The sequence below is a fragment of the Herpailurus yagouaroundi genome, unplaced genomic scaffold, assembly GCF_014898765.1.
Source record: "Herpailurus yagouaroundi ecotype Mexico unplaced genomic scaffold, PumYag 182, whole genome shotgun sequence".
In the NCBI taxonomy this organism is placed as follows: domain Eukaryota; kingdom Metazoa; phylum Chordata; class Mammalia; order Carnivora; family Felidae; genus Herpailurus; species Herpailurus yagouaroundi.
The window spans coordinates 25911149-25927352 of NW_024412413.1; positions in this window are offsets into that span (position 1 = coordinate 25911149).

Here is a 16204-nt window from a genome sequence, read left to right on the forward strand (position 1 = left end):
TGGACTGAGGAGAGAGGCCCATGTAGATTCTGGAAGCAGGCTCAGGGCCATTTGGGCAGGAAATTCTAGGGTCCTACGTACTCAAAGTATGGGCAAGAATGGGAGGGCATAAATTCTGAGTGGACATATCCCCTTGACCCTGCAGACTTCTCATTTCCAGGGAAGGGTACAGCAGAAGAACCAGATTGAGGCCCTCTGAAGTACGGGCCTGGGATAGGAGCCCCTGTTGTCCAAGCCCAAGGGTAGGGCTGATACCCACCTCAACTTTTCTTTAACCAGCTCTTCAAAATATCCACACCCACTCCAGTTCCACCCAACATGAGGGGAAGCGTGATACAAATTTTACAAAAAAGTGAGAGAATGTTGAACACTTTCCTAGGGCCCTTCCGAGGCCTTGGAAGTTACCAGCACAAGTGAGGGATTTCTTGGTGTCACAAATAAGCTGCCTCTGGACGGTGTGCAGCAATCATTTGGTGATCTGGCACATTGAATGAGCACTAATCTCAGAGTTCGACCTCAGATTTAAAATCTTGTCCTCATTGAGAGCTACAGTTTGAAAGTCAGTCCCAGTGCTGATCCTGGGCCTGCATTCTCAAAACCATTCCATGCCTCTCCTTTGCTCTTCATGTCAGGAAGGCAGCACCAGCCTGCAGGAGATCGAGGGGGCAAGAGAGAAGCCAGGATATTTGTCCCTTTCCCTTCCTGCTTGGGACCTCTTTTCCCTGCCTCTCTTATTGGACACACCTCTCTGCCTCATGGTTCCAGCTTTTCCTGGGTGATGCTGGATGACCCCAGGTTCTGGTGACACCACCTCCTCCTTTTGTCCCTTTAGCTCAGTGGTTCTCAACCAGGAACATTTTTGTCTACCCCTCCTCTCTCCCCCCCCCCCCCACCTCAAGGGACTTTTAGCAATGTCCAGAAACCTTTTTGGTTGTTACAACTTGTGTAGGCAAGGCTTCTAAGCATCTTGTGGGTAAAGGCCAGAGATAAAGGCTAAACATTCTATGATGCACAGGACAGGTCTCCACAACAGGATTATCTGTCCCAAATTGTGAATAGAGCCCATATGGAGAAATCTGCTCCAGCCTAAGGCAGTAGTGGCTCCTTTGGTTGTTAATTTCAGGTTTGCTTCATGGTGCTGTTTGGTGCTTAGCTCTTCCTTTATGTGTGATCAATTCCCTGTATTAAATCCCCCCTATGTAAACACTCAAAGTGGCTTCTGTTTTCTTGGTTAGATTGAGGAATGCCTCCCCAAAGTATGAACTTCTTTTCCTTTTTCTTTTCTATTCAAATCTGTCAGTGATAATTTCTCTGCCACCTTCCCATGGATTCTGGAAATTTTCATCTCCCCATATGTATTAGTCAGAGAAACAGAAAAAAATAGGATATGTATAAAGATACCTATATATAAAAGAAGATTTATTGTTGGAATTGGTTTATGCAGTTTTGGAGGCTGAGAAATCTCCTAATCTGCTGTCTGCAAGCTACAGAACCATGAAAGCCAGTGGGCAGAGTCCAAAGGCCCAAGAACCAGGATCCTCAGTGTCCGAGGGCAGGAGAAGATAGACATCCCAGCTCGAGCAAAGAGCAAATTTGCCCTTCCTCTGCCTTTTTGTTTTACTTGGGCCCTCAATGGATTGGATGCCACCTGCTCTGGTGACTGCTTTACTCAGTCTACTGATTCAAGTACTAATCTCTTCCAGAAACACCCTCATAGACATACCCAGAGATAATGTTTCACCACCTACCTGGGCATCTCTTAGCTCAATCCACTTGACACATAAACTTGACCATCACACCACCCCACTGTTTCAGTCCAGACCTTTAGAGTTTTCATAAATAACTGTTTATTTTTTTTTATTTTTTAAAGATTAAAACAAAAAATTTTTAATGTTTATTTTTGAGAGAGAGTGATAGAGAGCAAGTGGGGGAGGGACACAGAGAGAGAAGGAGACAGAGAATCCCAAGCAGAGAGAGAGGGAGACAGAGCATCGTCTGTGCCGACAGTGCAGAGCCTAACATGGGGTTCAAACTCACGAACTGTGAGATCATGCCTTGAGCCTAAATCAACAGTCACACTTGACCAATGGGGACCCAAGATTTTATTTTTAAGTAATCACTACACCCAACATGGGACTGTAAGTCACAACCCCAAGATCAAGGGTTGCGTGCTCTATTCACTGAACCAGCCAGGAGCCCCCATAAATAACTTTTTAATTAATAAACTATTTTATTTTATAACGAGACTCACCCAAGTTTATCAAATGAGCAGAAGAAATGCTTAACTTTCCTTTACTGAATAAAAATACAGCATTCAAATTAATATAGTCAATTCCACCCTTCAGAATACATTATTATCAAAACACATTCTGTTAATTTAATATCACTATGAATACAAAATGTAGATTAATTTAAACCTGATTAAAGGAAGTCTTTGGAGATTCTCCTCAATTCCCTGTTAGGCAAAATTTTTTCCCTGTATTTTTTCACTCTTCAGCGTAAAGAATGCGTTAAGTTCGTGGAGTGCCAGAGTGACAAAGCAGAGAGAATACAGTTGGGTCTGTCTCCGTGTTGGGGGGTGCATTCAATTTCCCAGGGTGCCATAATAAAGTATCCAAAACTGGGTGGCTTAAAACAACAGAAACATATTGCCTCACAGTTCTGGAGGCCAGAAGTCCTAAATCAAGGTGTCAGCAAGACCACGCTCCCTCTGAAGGTGTTAGGAAAGAACCATTCCAGGCCTCTTCTCGCTTCTGGCAGCCTCTGGCACTCCGTGGCTTACAGACGCATTGTGTCAATATTCCATCCTCACAAGGCACTCTCCCTGTGTCTTCACATGGCTTCCCTCTGTGTGTGTCTGCCTCTGTGTCCAAAGTTTTCCTTTATCTAAGGACACCAGTTATATTGGATTAGGGCCTACCCTACTGGCCTCATTTTAACTTGATTACCTCTGTAAAGACCCTATTTCCAAATAAGGTCTGTTCTGAGGTATTGGACTTAGGGCTTCAACATATTTGGGGGTGGTTGGGGGTTAAGGACACAATTCAGCCCTTAACTGGGAGTGTTTGTACATTTTAAGATGATGTATTTTTTAAAAAATCTTAATGTTTATTTTTGAGAGAGAGAGAGAGAGAGAGAAGAGAGAGAGAGAGAGGGACAGAGCATGAGTGGGGGAGGGCAGAGAGAGAGAGAGAGAGAGAGACACAGAATCTGAAGTAGGCTCCAGGCCCTGAGCTGTCTGCATAGAGCCTAACGCAGGGCTCAGACTCATGAACCAAGAGATCATGACCTGAGCCAAAGTCAGATGCTTAATCGACTGAGCCACTCAGGCACCCCTAAGATGATTTTTTGAGCAAGGGTACTTGTATGTGTATGCAGGTACAAAAGAAACCTTTACTTTGCTTTTCCGTCAATAATTGTTAGAACTTCTATTTGGAATAATAGCCTTTAAGAAATTTATTCCACAAATGCCTAGTAGGCATCTACTATAGATTAGGTATTATTCTGGGCACTAAGGATACACAAACCACAGGTCCTACCTGTAACGGAATTCATAGTCTAATGGGGGAAACCAAGCAGGAATCATTCTAATGCAATCTGGAGTGTGTTGTATTAGAGATCCCAGCAGGGGATTTGTGAGATCCCAGAGAATGGCTCAAACAACACAGTCTGGAAGTGGAATCAGGGCTGGGTCAGGGGTGCAGCATCCACTGGGGTGAAGGCAGGGCAGCACAGGTCTGAGAAACTGCACAGACCCAGAGAGCGGTGTTGCTAAGAGAGGCAGGACCCCTCTGTGAAGCGCGGGCAAAGGAGTGGGGAGAGCAGATGGAGGCCAAGCTGCGAAGAAGCAGACCAATATGCCCTGCTAGGGAGTTGGTGGTGAGCCACTGAATCTTGTAGTCAAGGGAGCAACATTACCAGATCTCTTTTCTTTTTAATTTTTTAAATTTTTTAAATTTTTATTTTATTTATTTATTATTTTTTTAAAATTTACGTCCAAATTAGGTAGCATATAGTGCAACAATGATTTCAGGAGTAGATTCCTTAATGGCCCTTACCCATTTAGCCCATCCCCCTTCCCACAACCCCTCCAGTAACCCTCTGTTCTCCATATTTAAGAGTCTCTTATGTTTTGTCCCCCTCCCTGTTTTTATATTATTTTTGCTTCCCTTCTCTTATGGTCATCTGTTCTATGTCTTAAAGTCCTCATATGAGTGAAGTCATACGATTTTTGTTTTTCTCTGACTAATTTCACTTAGCGTAATACCCTCCAGTTCCATCTGCGTAGTTGCAAATGGCAAGATTTCATTCTTTCTGATCGCTGAGTAATACTCCTTTGTGTGTGTGTGTGTGTGTGTGTGTGTGTATATATGTGTGTGTGTGTGTGTGTGTGTGTGTGTGTGTGTGTGTATACCACATCTTCTTTATCCATTCATCCATCGATGGACATTTGGGCTCTTCCCATACTTTGGCTATTGTTGATAGTGCTGCTATAAACATTGGGAGTGCATGTGTCCCTTCGAAACAGCATACCTGTATCCCTTGGATAAATACCTAGTAGTGCAATTGCTGGGTCATAGGGTAGTTCTATTTTTAATTATTTGAGGAACCTCCATACGGTTTTCCAGAGTGGCTGCACCAACTTGCATTCCCACCAGCAATGCAAAAGAGATCCTCTTTCTCCTCATCCTCACCAACATCTGTCGTTGCCTGTGTTGTCAATGTTAGCCCTTCTGACAGGTGTGAGGTGGTATCTCATTGTGGTTTTGATTTGTATTTCCCTGGTGATGAGTGATGTGGAGCATTTTTTTCATGTGTCGGTTGGCCATCTAGATGTCTTTGGAGAAGTATCTATTCATATCTTTTGCCCATTTCTTCCCTGGATTATTTGTTTTTTGGGTGTTGAGTTGGATAAGTTCTTTATAGATTTTAGATTAGTATCTAATTACCTCCAGCAATCAGCCATGTCTTGGCCTCCTCTTGGGCCTAGAGGCGTGCATTCCTACATCATGGCCCATTCTCAGAAGTCTGGACTGAGGAGAGAGGCCCATGTAGATTCTGGAAGCAGGCTCAGGGCCATTTGGGCAGGAAATTCTAGGGTCCTAGGTACTCATTAGCCTTTATTTGATATTTGCAATTATCTTCTCCCATTCCGTCGGTTGCCTTTTAGTTTTGCTGATTGTTTCCTTCGCTGTGCAGAAGCTTTTTATTTTGATGAGGTCCCCGTAGGTCATTTTTGCTTTTGTTTCCCTTGCCTCTGGAGACATGTTGAGTAAGAAATTACTGTGACTGAGGTCAAAGAAGTTTTTACCTGCCTTCACCTCAAGGATTTTGATGGCTTCCTGTCTTACATTGAGGTCTTTCATCCATTTTGAGTTTATTTTTGTGTATGGTGTAAGAAAGTGGTCCAGGTTCATTTGTTCAACTGGACATGTCGCTATCCAGTTTTCCCAGCACCACTTGATGAACAGACTTTGTTCCATTGGATATTCTTTCCTGCTTATTAGTTGGCCATACGTTTGTGGGTCCATTTCTGGATTCTTTATTCTGTTCCATTGATCTGAGTGTCTGTTTTTGTGCCGTATTTTAAATTTATTTTATTTTTAATTAAAAAAATTGTTTTTAAATTTATTTTTGACAGAGAGAGAGAGAGAGAGAGAGAGAGAGACAGAGCATGAGTGGGGGAGGGCAGAGAGAGAGGGAGACACAGAATCCGAAGCAGGTCCAGGCTCTGAGCTGTCAGCACAGAGCCCGACGCGTGGTTTGAACTCACAGACCATGAGATCATGAGTTGAGCCAAAGTTGGACGCTCAACCGACTGAGCCATCCAGGCGCCCCTTAATTTTTAAAAAAGGTTTATTTAATTTTGAGAAAGAGACAGAGTATGAGTGGGGGAGGGGCAGAGAGAGAGGGAGACACAGAATCCCAAACAGGCTCCAGGCTCGGAGCTGTCAGCACAGAGCCCAACATGGGGCTTGCAACTCATGAATGGAGAGATCATGACCTGAGCTGAAGTTGGATGCTCAATCGACTGAGCCCCCCAGGCGGCGCAGACCAGATCTGTTTTAGAAAGAGATCAGTCTGAGAACACGGCTGTAAAGAGTGGATTTTTGTTGTTGTTGTTCTAAATGTAAAGTTCATGTCTTGTCCTCATTTTACAAATCACAGCCCTCAGCAGAGCTGACCACGTCCTTCTTTTTGAAATATTTTTCTCCCTTGCTATCACCTCGACTCTTCTCGTTTCCCTCCTGGGTCATGTCTTCTCTTCCTTGCTGAGTCTTCTTCTATGAGTTGCAGACTTGTGCAGGAGAGCCTCAAGGCTGGGGCTTTCCCCCTTCTCTTATCTCCCATCTTTCCTGATGATCTCATCTGGTCCCACGACTTCCAATTTGTACCCCAGCCCTGACCTCTCACTTGAGACCCAGACTTGTTCATCTAACTGCCTCATCACCTGCCACTTGGTCCCTATAGGCACCTCAAAATCAGTATCTTAAACCTGTTACTTCCCAAGGTTTCTCCATCTCAGTAAATGGTCTCACATTCGCCCAAGTAGTTGCTCAAACCTGAGTCAAGATCAATCTTTAATTCCTCCCTTTCCCTCTTCTTCCACATACAAATTCATCCCAGGGGCTTCCTGGTCCTACAACCAAAACATATCTCCAGTCCATCCATTTCTCCCCATTTCTACTACCACTGCCTTAGGTTCAGTGCCCATTGTCTACCATCTAGACTATTGCAGTGGTCTTCTAGATGGTCTCCCTACACATACCATTATCCATTCTATTCTACACTCGACAATTCTAATTGTCCTACTAGACTTTTAACCAGGTATGTCATTGGGAATGGAGCTTGAAACTCGTACTATTGCTTGGAAGGTCTCTCTGATCTGTTGCTTACCCACCTCTTTAATCTCACCATTCCAACCACTGATCTTCCCTCTGTTCCTTGGACACACTCATCCCTTTCCTGCCACAGGACCATTGTCCTCACTGTTCTCTCTGTCTAGAACCCCCTCCCCAAATTCTTTGTGTGGTAATCTCTCTTATCCCTCAGGACTCAGTTCACACGTCACCTTCTTAGGTTGTCCCTCCTTGTCTATCCTATCTAAAGGAGGCTTCCACTTATCAGATTTTTTTTGTTGTTGGTTTTCTTGTTTATTCCTACCAGAGAACTTTTCAGAATATGAATATATGCTTGTTAATGTGTCTATATATTTTTTTCTTCCTCTTGTCTTCAAATGCCACTCCCTCCCTCCACCCCACGAGTTAGGAGCCTGTCTGTAATGTTTGTTGTACAACGTGATACTTCCGGGAGATTCCTAAATACCCATATCCACCAAGCACCTCCAATTCCCCCAGCACTGTACTTCTTTGTTTACAGTGGAGTTATTATCCTCATGCTACCAGTGAAGGAACTGTCTTAGAGACAGTAGATGACTTATCCAAGGCCACACAGACACTAGGACATCAGGGAGGTAGGATTTGAGAGCATGTCTGTATGGTTCTGAAAGCCTTTCTCTAACATGCTGCTTGCCTCCATCTCTGGCCCTTAGAGGAGCCAGATGGAACACAGAGAAAGCATAACTGAAAATGCTACTTCTTTTCTTCTTTTACTTGACTGACTTTAAACATCATCCCTCTGACATTTTGGTGGACAATTTATTAGCCCATCATCCTTTCATTGGGGAAACTACCTTCTCCCATGCCATAGGAATCCTGCTTAACCATGCTGCCCCTCCCTTCCCCAGCCCGAGAGTAGGCATGTGACCTGGGCTGGCCAATCAGACTATTCCTTTCCCAGGTCTCCATATGAGTATAAGAATGAGCATGTGATTTCGACCAAGCCAATCAGCATCTTCCCTGGGACCTTGCTGGAACTTTAGGGACAGTCGTCCCTCTAGGATCATTATTTATTAGCACTAGAGTAGTCAGGAGCTGGAAGTGGCCATCTTAGGGAGTGGCCACATAGGGAGAGGATGCTGGAAGAGGAGGCCAAATAGAAGACAGCAGAGTCAAGAGATGGATGGAGAGGGGCGCCTGGGTGGCGCAGTCGGTTAAGCGTCCGACTTCAGCCAGGTCACGATCTCGCGGTCCGTGAGTTCGAGCCCCGCGTCGGGCTCTGGGCTGATGGCTCAGAGCCTGGAGCCTGTTTCTGATTCTGTGTCTCCCTCTCTCTCTGCCCCTCCCCCGTTCATGCTCTGTCTCTCTCTGTCCCAAAAATAATAAATAAACGTTAAAAAAAAAAAAGAGAGATGGATGGAGAGAGACAGAATCAGAGACCTAATAACATAATTTCAACACTCAACCTTTACCATGTATTTATTGCATTATTTGGTTACCATCTATCCTCTCACTAAACTAGCTCCACGGGGTAAGAATTATGTCTTGTTTTTGTTCACCATTGTCTCCCCAGTGCCAAGACAGTACCTGTCACAGAGTAGATGCTCCATATGTATCTGAATGATTGAAAATATTGTTTCTACCAGCAGTATCTGAGCTCACAGCATAATAATATCCAAGAGAAATCATTTCTAGCTCCAGTTTTTGGAATAAGCTACGTGGGCATGTGAGGTTTGATTAAAATCAGAGGAAATGTTAGAGCTGTATTTGACCGTATGTATAATGAGTCCTTTAGAAAAAAATTTAGGATGTAATGGGTGCAGATTGAAGCTGGGCAGGAATAATGCTTTCTGGCTCTATTCTTTAGTAATGTATGTGATGTCTGAGGCACCATAATTTAATTTGCCTCTAATATGTCTGTAAGCCTACTGTCAGATTATAGCCTGATTCATCAGTCACTTGAAGGCTAAGAATAGAGTATGATACAAGAGGTCAACATCACTAGCAATAAGCGTTTTCTCAAAGGGCTGGACGGACATAAATCAGAGGAAGCACATCACTCACTCCTATCCAACGCCACACGCTGGGTACGCCTAGTGCTTGGCAATTGTTTCAGAATGAAATGGACCCTTGAGTTGAAACCACCGTCATGCAGGAGAGGCAGTTTGAGAGGGTTTCAGAAGATGTGATGACTGAAAAAACAGGCCCAGCGGGCTCTTGCTAAAATTGTGGACCATGCAGGGGGTTCCTGATTGCCAGCTGCTTTCATGTGGCTTCCAGGGGAGCAGTTCAAATGGTGGGAAGGACTGTGGGAAGGGAAGGAAATTTGGAATTTTTCTCGAATTTTTCTGGAAAAGCCATTGGTCTTGCATTGTGTCCTAGCTTTCCTCTTAGTAAAATAAAAATGGTTTATGTTTCCCTCTGGAGTCTTCTGAATCCTTAGAGATTTTCAGCGGAGGGGCATACAAACATAAAGGAGGCAAACTGTAACAGTGCTAGCAAAAGAAAGGAGAGTGCTGACCTCTGACATCTCAAACCCAGCCAGCAGAATACATGCAACTCAGCAATTTCTGCTCTCTTGGGGGTAGGTGAGGTACAGGACTAGAATTGTGGGTGAGGGAAGAAAACAGACATGTATGGAACATGTAGCTACGTGCTAGGCATGATATTAGATAATCACCTTAATAGGTATTATCTGTTAGGTGTTACCTGCTGACCTAATGGGCATTACATGGCATATAGTGTTACCTTAATAAGTTGATATGAACCTATTCTTCAGCTGAGAAAATGGACTCTCAGGGAAGTTAAGTAATTCCTAAGCCAGTAATTTAAAGAGGCAGAATTCATCTCTAAGGCTGGCTCCACAGTCCCACTATCCTTCCTCTAAGCATTGCATCATGCTAGCTATTTACATCTATGAGACATAAAAATGAGAGAGAGGTTTTCCCAAGTGTAGTAAAGACTCCAGGCCAATTGGATGTAGGAATGGGCACCTGCTGTGCAAGACAGTGATAATGATTACAGCCACACGGAGGTTTGCTATTTGCTGTTTTGGGGAGCCATATAGCATAGGAATTAAGATGTGAGCTTTTTTTTTTAAATTTTTTTTAATGTTTATTTATTTTTGAGACAGAGAGAGACAGAGCGTGAACAGGGGAGGGTCAGAGAGAGAGGGAGACACAGAATCCGAAGCAGGCTCCAGGCTCTGAGCTGTCAGCACAGAGCCCGATGCGGGGCTCGAACCCACTAACCGTGAGATCATGACCTGAGCCGAAGTCGGACGCCCAACAGACTGAGCCACCCAGGCGCCCCAAGATGTGAGCTTTGAGACTTGACGAAGTTAACATTAACTCTGCCATTTCTTTCCTTTTTTTTTTTTAATGTTTACTTATTTTTGAGAGAAAGAGAGAGAGAGGGTGTGAGCGGCGGAGGGGCAGAGAGAGAGGGAGACACAGATCTGAAGTAGGCTCTAGGCTCTGAGCTGTCAGCATGGAGCCTGATGCGGGGCTCAAACTCACAGATCGTGTGATTATGACCTGAGCTGAAGTCAGAGGCTTAACCAGGTTGAGTCACCCAGGTGCCCCTAGCTCTGCTATTTCTAAACCTTGGATAAATTGCTTCATCCCTCTGTGCCTCAATTCCTGAACTATACAGTGGAGATCATCATAGTACTTACATCAGAAGGGTCTTGTGCAGATTGCACGATAGAATCGGTGTATATCCATGTAAAGTATTTGGAATGATGCCTGACACATAGTAGGTACTCAGGAAATGTAACAATTTCATATCTGCTCTTTGTAGGCCCCCCATTATATTTAAAACAATCCACACTTGGAATATTCAGCTAGTTATTCATGGTATGACCTTTTCACAACACACAGTGACCACACTTCTGCTTCCCGATGCTCTTGACCACGGAAACCTATACTTCAAGGTCCAGAACCAAGTGGCCTTCTCTCCTGGCCAGCCACTAGTTTTCCATCAGAATTTTTGCCCGTGTCCTTCAATTTCCAAGCCAGGAGGCTGTGATATGAGCATAGAGGCTTTGAATCTAAACACATTTACCTCTGCAATTTATCAGTTATGCTATCTTAGACAAATTGCTTACCTCTCTAAGTCTCAATTTCCCCCTCTGGAAGGTGTCTTGGGAGTTTATGTGATGACTAGATATAATGCATTTAAAGTACCTAGATCAGCATCTGGACCGCAGTGGCCAACCCATTATCATGACTTTCTCCAGAAATATCTTAAAGAACACTGGTACGTTTCCAACAGTTGTCCTGTGAAATTGATGTTTATCTATCTTAGAAAGCTTTAAGCTAGGCAATTAAAGAGTTACTAATTAAATTTGATGCTCATCATTTTAATAAAAGTTTAGTTTTAGGCTCTTATCAGGAATGTCCACCTGTTATAATGTAGCTCCCTCGAGAAAAGGAGGTACACCATAAGGCGGTCATTAAAACACCAAGAGTGGAACAGTTCACCATTTGCTTTACTACCTATTTATATTTTCATAACTTTGCTAGGTATAAGCCAAACAAATGATTCTCTAACAGTGGGAATTCTAGGGATCCTTGTAGGCTAGAGGTCAGCAAGCTGTGGCCTGCTGCCGAATACACCCTGCATCCCGGTCTTGTAAAATAAGGACTTGCTGGAACTCAGCCATGGCCATTGTTTCAGGCATTGCCTGTGACAGTCTTTGTGCTACAAAATGGCAGAGATGAATAGTTTCAACAGAGACTGTATAGTTCACAAAGCCACCTACAACATCTACTCTCTGTCCTTTTGTAGAAAAAGTTTGTCAATGTTTTTTATAGGCCAAGAGCGGAAATATTTGGGGCCAAAACTCTTTGGACAACAGCCTTCGAATTGTACGTTTGGCCTTCAACATGCGTGTGTTGTTGCCTACTTTTTGTTGGTAGGGTCACTATCCTGCAGTGCCCGGGATGTCTCTGTAGGAAAGGGTTTGAGCATCATTTATGAACAGGTTTAGCTCAACGTTGCTGTGTTAAGGCAGACCGAATTGTAACCAGTCCCAACTCCCAGTAATTCAGTGGCATGAATATGGAAGTTTGCTTCTTGCTCATGAAACTGGTGTGTGTGTTCCCAGTCGGTAGGTAGCTCTGCTCCGCAGAGTAATCTGGGACTTAAACTCTTTCCACCTCGTGGCTCTGCCCTATCACAGGACCTGTTCTCAGCTGCACAGCCCAAGTTGAGTCACTAACATCCAGTTTCCAGCTGTTGAAAAGGAAAGGAGAATGTGAAAGAACATGATGTGTGCCTGCCCACAAATGTACACATCACTTCCTGTCATACTCTATAGAGTGGGATTTGGTTTCATGATTGCATCTAACAAAAAGGGAGCCTGAGAAGAAACAGATTTTGTGTGTGTCATAGTAGGTAAGGAGGAATTCTCTCTGGGTGTCAAGGGTCCTGTGGCAGTTCCCTGACCTAAGTTCTAGAGCTTTAGCTCTGCCAAGGACAGCTTCACGCCAGGGCCTGGTGGAATCTAGCAGGATACACGGCCCTCCAATCATTTTCCCTGGTACTTGTGCTCTGGTGCCCACAGTAGCTCCCTTTTCTCTTTCTAACTCTTGCCTCCCTCTTTTTATAAGCATGGGCAGTTGATTTTTAGTAGACCATCTGGTTCTTGCAGCCCCAAGAACAATAACAAAAAAGAGGTAGGTATTGTTATTATCCCCATCTTATCATTATCCCCATACTGCAGATAAAAAAACTGAGGTGGAGAACAATGAAGTAACTCGTACGAGGTTAGTCCCAGGTTGCACTTGAAAAGGGATTAAAATATCCCTTGAAAAGGGATATTTTAATCCCTTTTCAAACCCTTTTGCTGGGTGAGGATTTTATTCCAGAATCTGGCAAGGAGCATGTTGTGAAATGCTCCCCTTGCCAAATTAGTAATCTTTATTTGTCAGATTTCTTTTTTTTTCAAATTTGCAGAAACATTCTTTCCTAATTATTGTTTACTATTTGACTTTGTCTATGCAGAGTGGTTTCTTTTTCCCTGATGGATAGAAGTTTTATGTTTTTATGCAGTAAAAACTACTGAATCTTTTCCTTTATGATTTTTTTTCTCCTTACTTCCAAGCTCAAAAAATCATCCCCCTTTGAGAATGATGGCAAATACTTAATTTTATTTTCATCCAGTTTTTTCACTGATTTTTAATATTACTCTTACCCCTTTTGAATTGTTTTTGTCTGTAGCTGTGGAAAAATAGAGTCCTATTGTATTTGGATTGGAATCTGCCAAAGTATTTATCTCTAACAGGCTTTTTTAATATTTAAGTTTATTTATTTATTTTGGGCGAGAATGTGAGCAAGGGAAGGGCCAAGAGAGAGAGAGAGAGAGAGAGGGAGAGAGGGAGAGAGAATCCCAAGCAGACTCAGCACTGTCCGCGCAGAGCCCAATGCGGGACTTGAACCCACAAACTGTGAGATGATGACCTGAGCTGAAGTCAAGAGTCAGATGCTTAGCTGGCTGAGTCACCCAGGCACCTCTCAAACAGGCTTAAATGGAGGAAGCTAATACCAGTGACTGACCACCAAGAAATCTATAATGTACTGACAGTGAGGTAAGATTCCTTAACACAAAGTAATGAGGTTCTAGACAGTGGGCTAATCATCCCAAGGCAAGTGAGTTTATTTTGCAGCTATAACGAGTTTATACTAATGCTGCTGGTGCACTGGCCACATGCCTTTTCCTGGCTCGTGCCCCTAGCCCCCAGGTACTATGAGTTTGAGCTGCTAAACATTCACAGCTTCCCCCTTCTCCAAATAAGGGGCCCTCAGCCCACAGGAACCACCCCACCCAGGAAATTACACCCGCCCCTAGTGGTAACCAGCATCCAATGACTGATTGACATAGAGGTATGGAAGACTGGCTCCCTCACCGCAACATGGGACCAATTCTGAGAACCCATTTATGCTGCTGAGCTCCCTGTGGGATCATTCTGAAGCTCATTTCCAGCTGAGACCCTGCCTTTGCTTAGCTCTTTCTCCTGCCCTGTCCTCCCTCGCTCCCTTTCCCCTGAGTGTACTCCTTCAGCAAACCGTGCGCATCCCAATCCCGTGCTTCTAGGGGATATGATAGTAAGAAAATGTAATTTCCTATCATATTCTAATACATGTAGTTTATAATTTAATACATGTAACAAACATATTTTACAAACTTTGTAGACATTATAGATTGAGGGTTAAAGGTTATATATATATAAATATATATTTATATTTAAAGGTTATATATATACATTTAAATATTTTATTTTTTAAGATTTTTATTTTTAAGGTAGTCTCTACATCCAACACTGGGGTTCAAACTCACAACCCCGAGATCAAGAGTTGTATGTTCTACTGACTGAGCCCCTAGAGGGTATAGTTTTGAAAGTTTTAACACATGTGTAATTAATTGTAGCTATATTGGAGAGTTTTTTTATCCTTAAATATTCAAACTAGTCATCAGGTTATTCGAAATAGTCAAACTGTGGTGATCTTAGGTTAGAAATTCTTTTTAACCTAAGAATTTTTGACCTAAGATATTTGCCCACTATCCATTTGCCCATTTACCCATTTATCCATTGCTCTTTGTTTTTCTGAGGTTTCTGGGGGGTAAAGATTCTCCAATCCCCTTTCATCATTTTATTGAGAACCGTAGTATAAGCCTAGGATTTTGAATTCTCCTTGTGCTTTTGTCAATGAGACAGAAGTAAATACCATGTAGCATGTTACCTATAGTCGCTTAGGTTCAGTCAAAGCTGAATCAGATTATCCCCGCAGCAGCAGGAGTTGATTTTAGCCTTCAGATTGTACCTGCAGCAGCCATGGAATGACTGTATTCCAAGGCGATACCACTTGGATTCCGGCATTGCATTTCCTTTTCTGTTCCAAGCTTGACCTCCAAGGATTTTGTTTATTCTCTACTTCACGTCTGAAGAGGCAGAGATGCTGTAACTTGCCAAGAGGAAGGCCTATCTTCATGCTCAGAATCCCAAGTTCCAAAGGTGCTGTGGATCCTTCATAGCCCCAAACAGCACCTCAGTCTCCTATGTTGCATGTTTTGTGGATTCGGCCGCTTATGTTTGTGTCATTGATCCATCAAGCAATGACCCTCCCCTCAGTTCCTTTAGATTCTGTCTCCCTCCATTGGTTCAGTAAGAATGAACACTGCGTGCACTGTGTTTTGAAGATGAACTCCAACACTCCTGGGCCTCGTTTTGGGTTTCTCTGTCTATTCAAACAGAACGGCTGGAAGATGGTTTGATATTGATTTATTTGCTGTTTTGATTTAGATTGTTTCTCTTTTCCTAAGATCTCAAGGGTGCTGTTCAAAAACCTTCTCAAGCAGCATCATGGAGCAACATAAGCAGTGGGGGTGGAGGCAGGGGAAAGCTAAAAGATGAAAGGGATAGTTGAGGAGGGGAGGGGAAAGCAAGGCTAGTGATTTTCTTGGGTTAGCTATTGATCTGACCCTTTATTTTCCGAATGCTGTTGCATTTCCCCGAGTCAGGCCCATGCTCCCTGCCCATCCTCCAATCCATAGGGCTGTGCCAGGAGCAGTGTAGGAAAAAAAGCATCAGATTGGGCTTTGGAGCTACTTACACCTGGCTTTGAATCCACCACTTCCAATCTATTGACCTTTGGCAAGTTATTTATATGCTCTCGCATCTTGTAAGGTGCAACGTATTATTTGGTCTTTGTTATAGGTAGACTCATGTTAGATGGACTTTTCCCAAAACCAGTTAGAAAGGAAGGTATCCTAAACTTTGCAGATCCCCAGACCTTAATTACTTGGCCACTCTGCTTTGTGCTGCCAAAGCCCAGCCTTTTGGAGGCAAAAAAGGACATCTGGACATCTCACCCCAACTGCAAGTCACTTACTTTGTCAAAGGCACCTGCATCAACACTGGCCTCACAGGATTGTTAGTAGGATCAAATGGCATGATAGGTGACATTGGTACCTTATTACCAGCCTCTCCGTGTTACATTTGTGTAAACAGGCACAGAAAAGTTAAATCACTTGTCTAACATCATACGGCTAGTAATTGACATAGGATTTGAACCCAGGCACAGCTCACATCAGACCCAAATTTGTAATTAGTAAAAATAACAAAAAATTATGGGACAGTGTTGTTTTCTCTCATATTTAAGGTTAGGTTATTTTGTATCCAGGAAATTTTCTCGGAATGAAAAAAAGAGATACATTTTGCTGATTTTCTTCCTTATATTTATCCAAAAATGGTATGATAGTAGGATATATAGCCTTTTTTTAATGTTTGTTCATTTTTAAGGGGGGTGGGGGGCAGAGACGGAGGCAGACAGAGGATCTGAAGCAGGCTCTGTGCTGATGT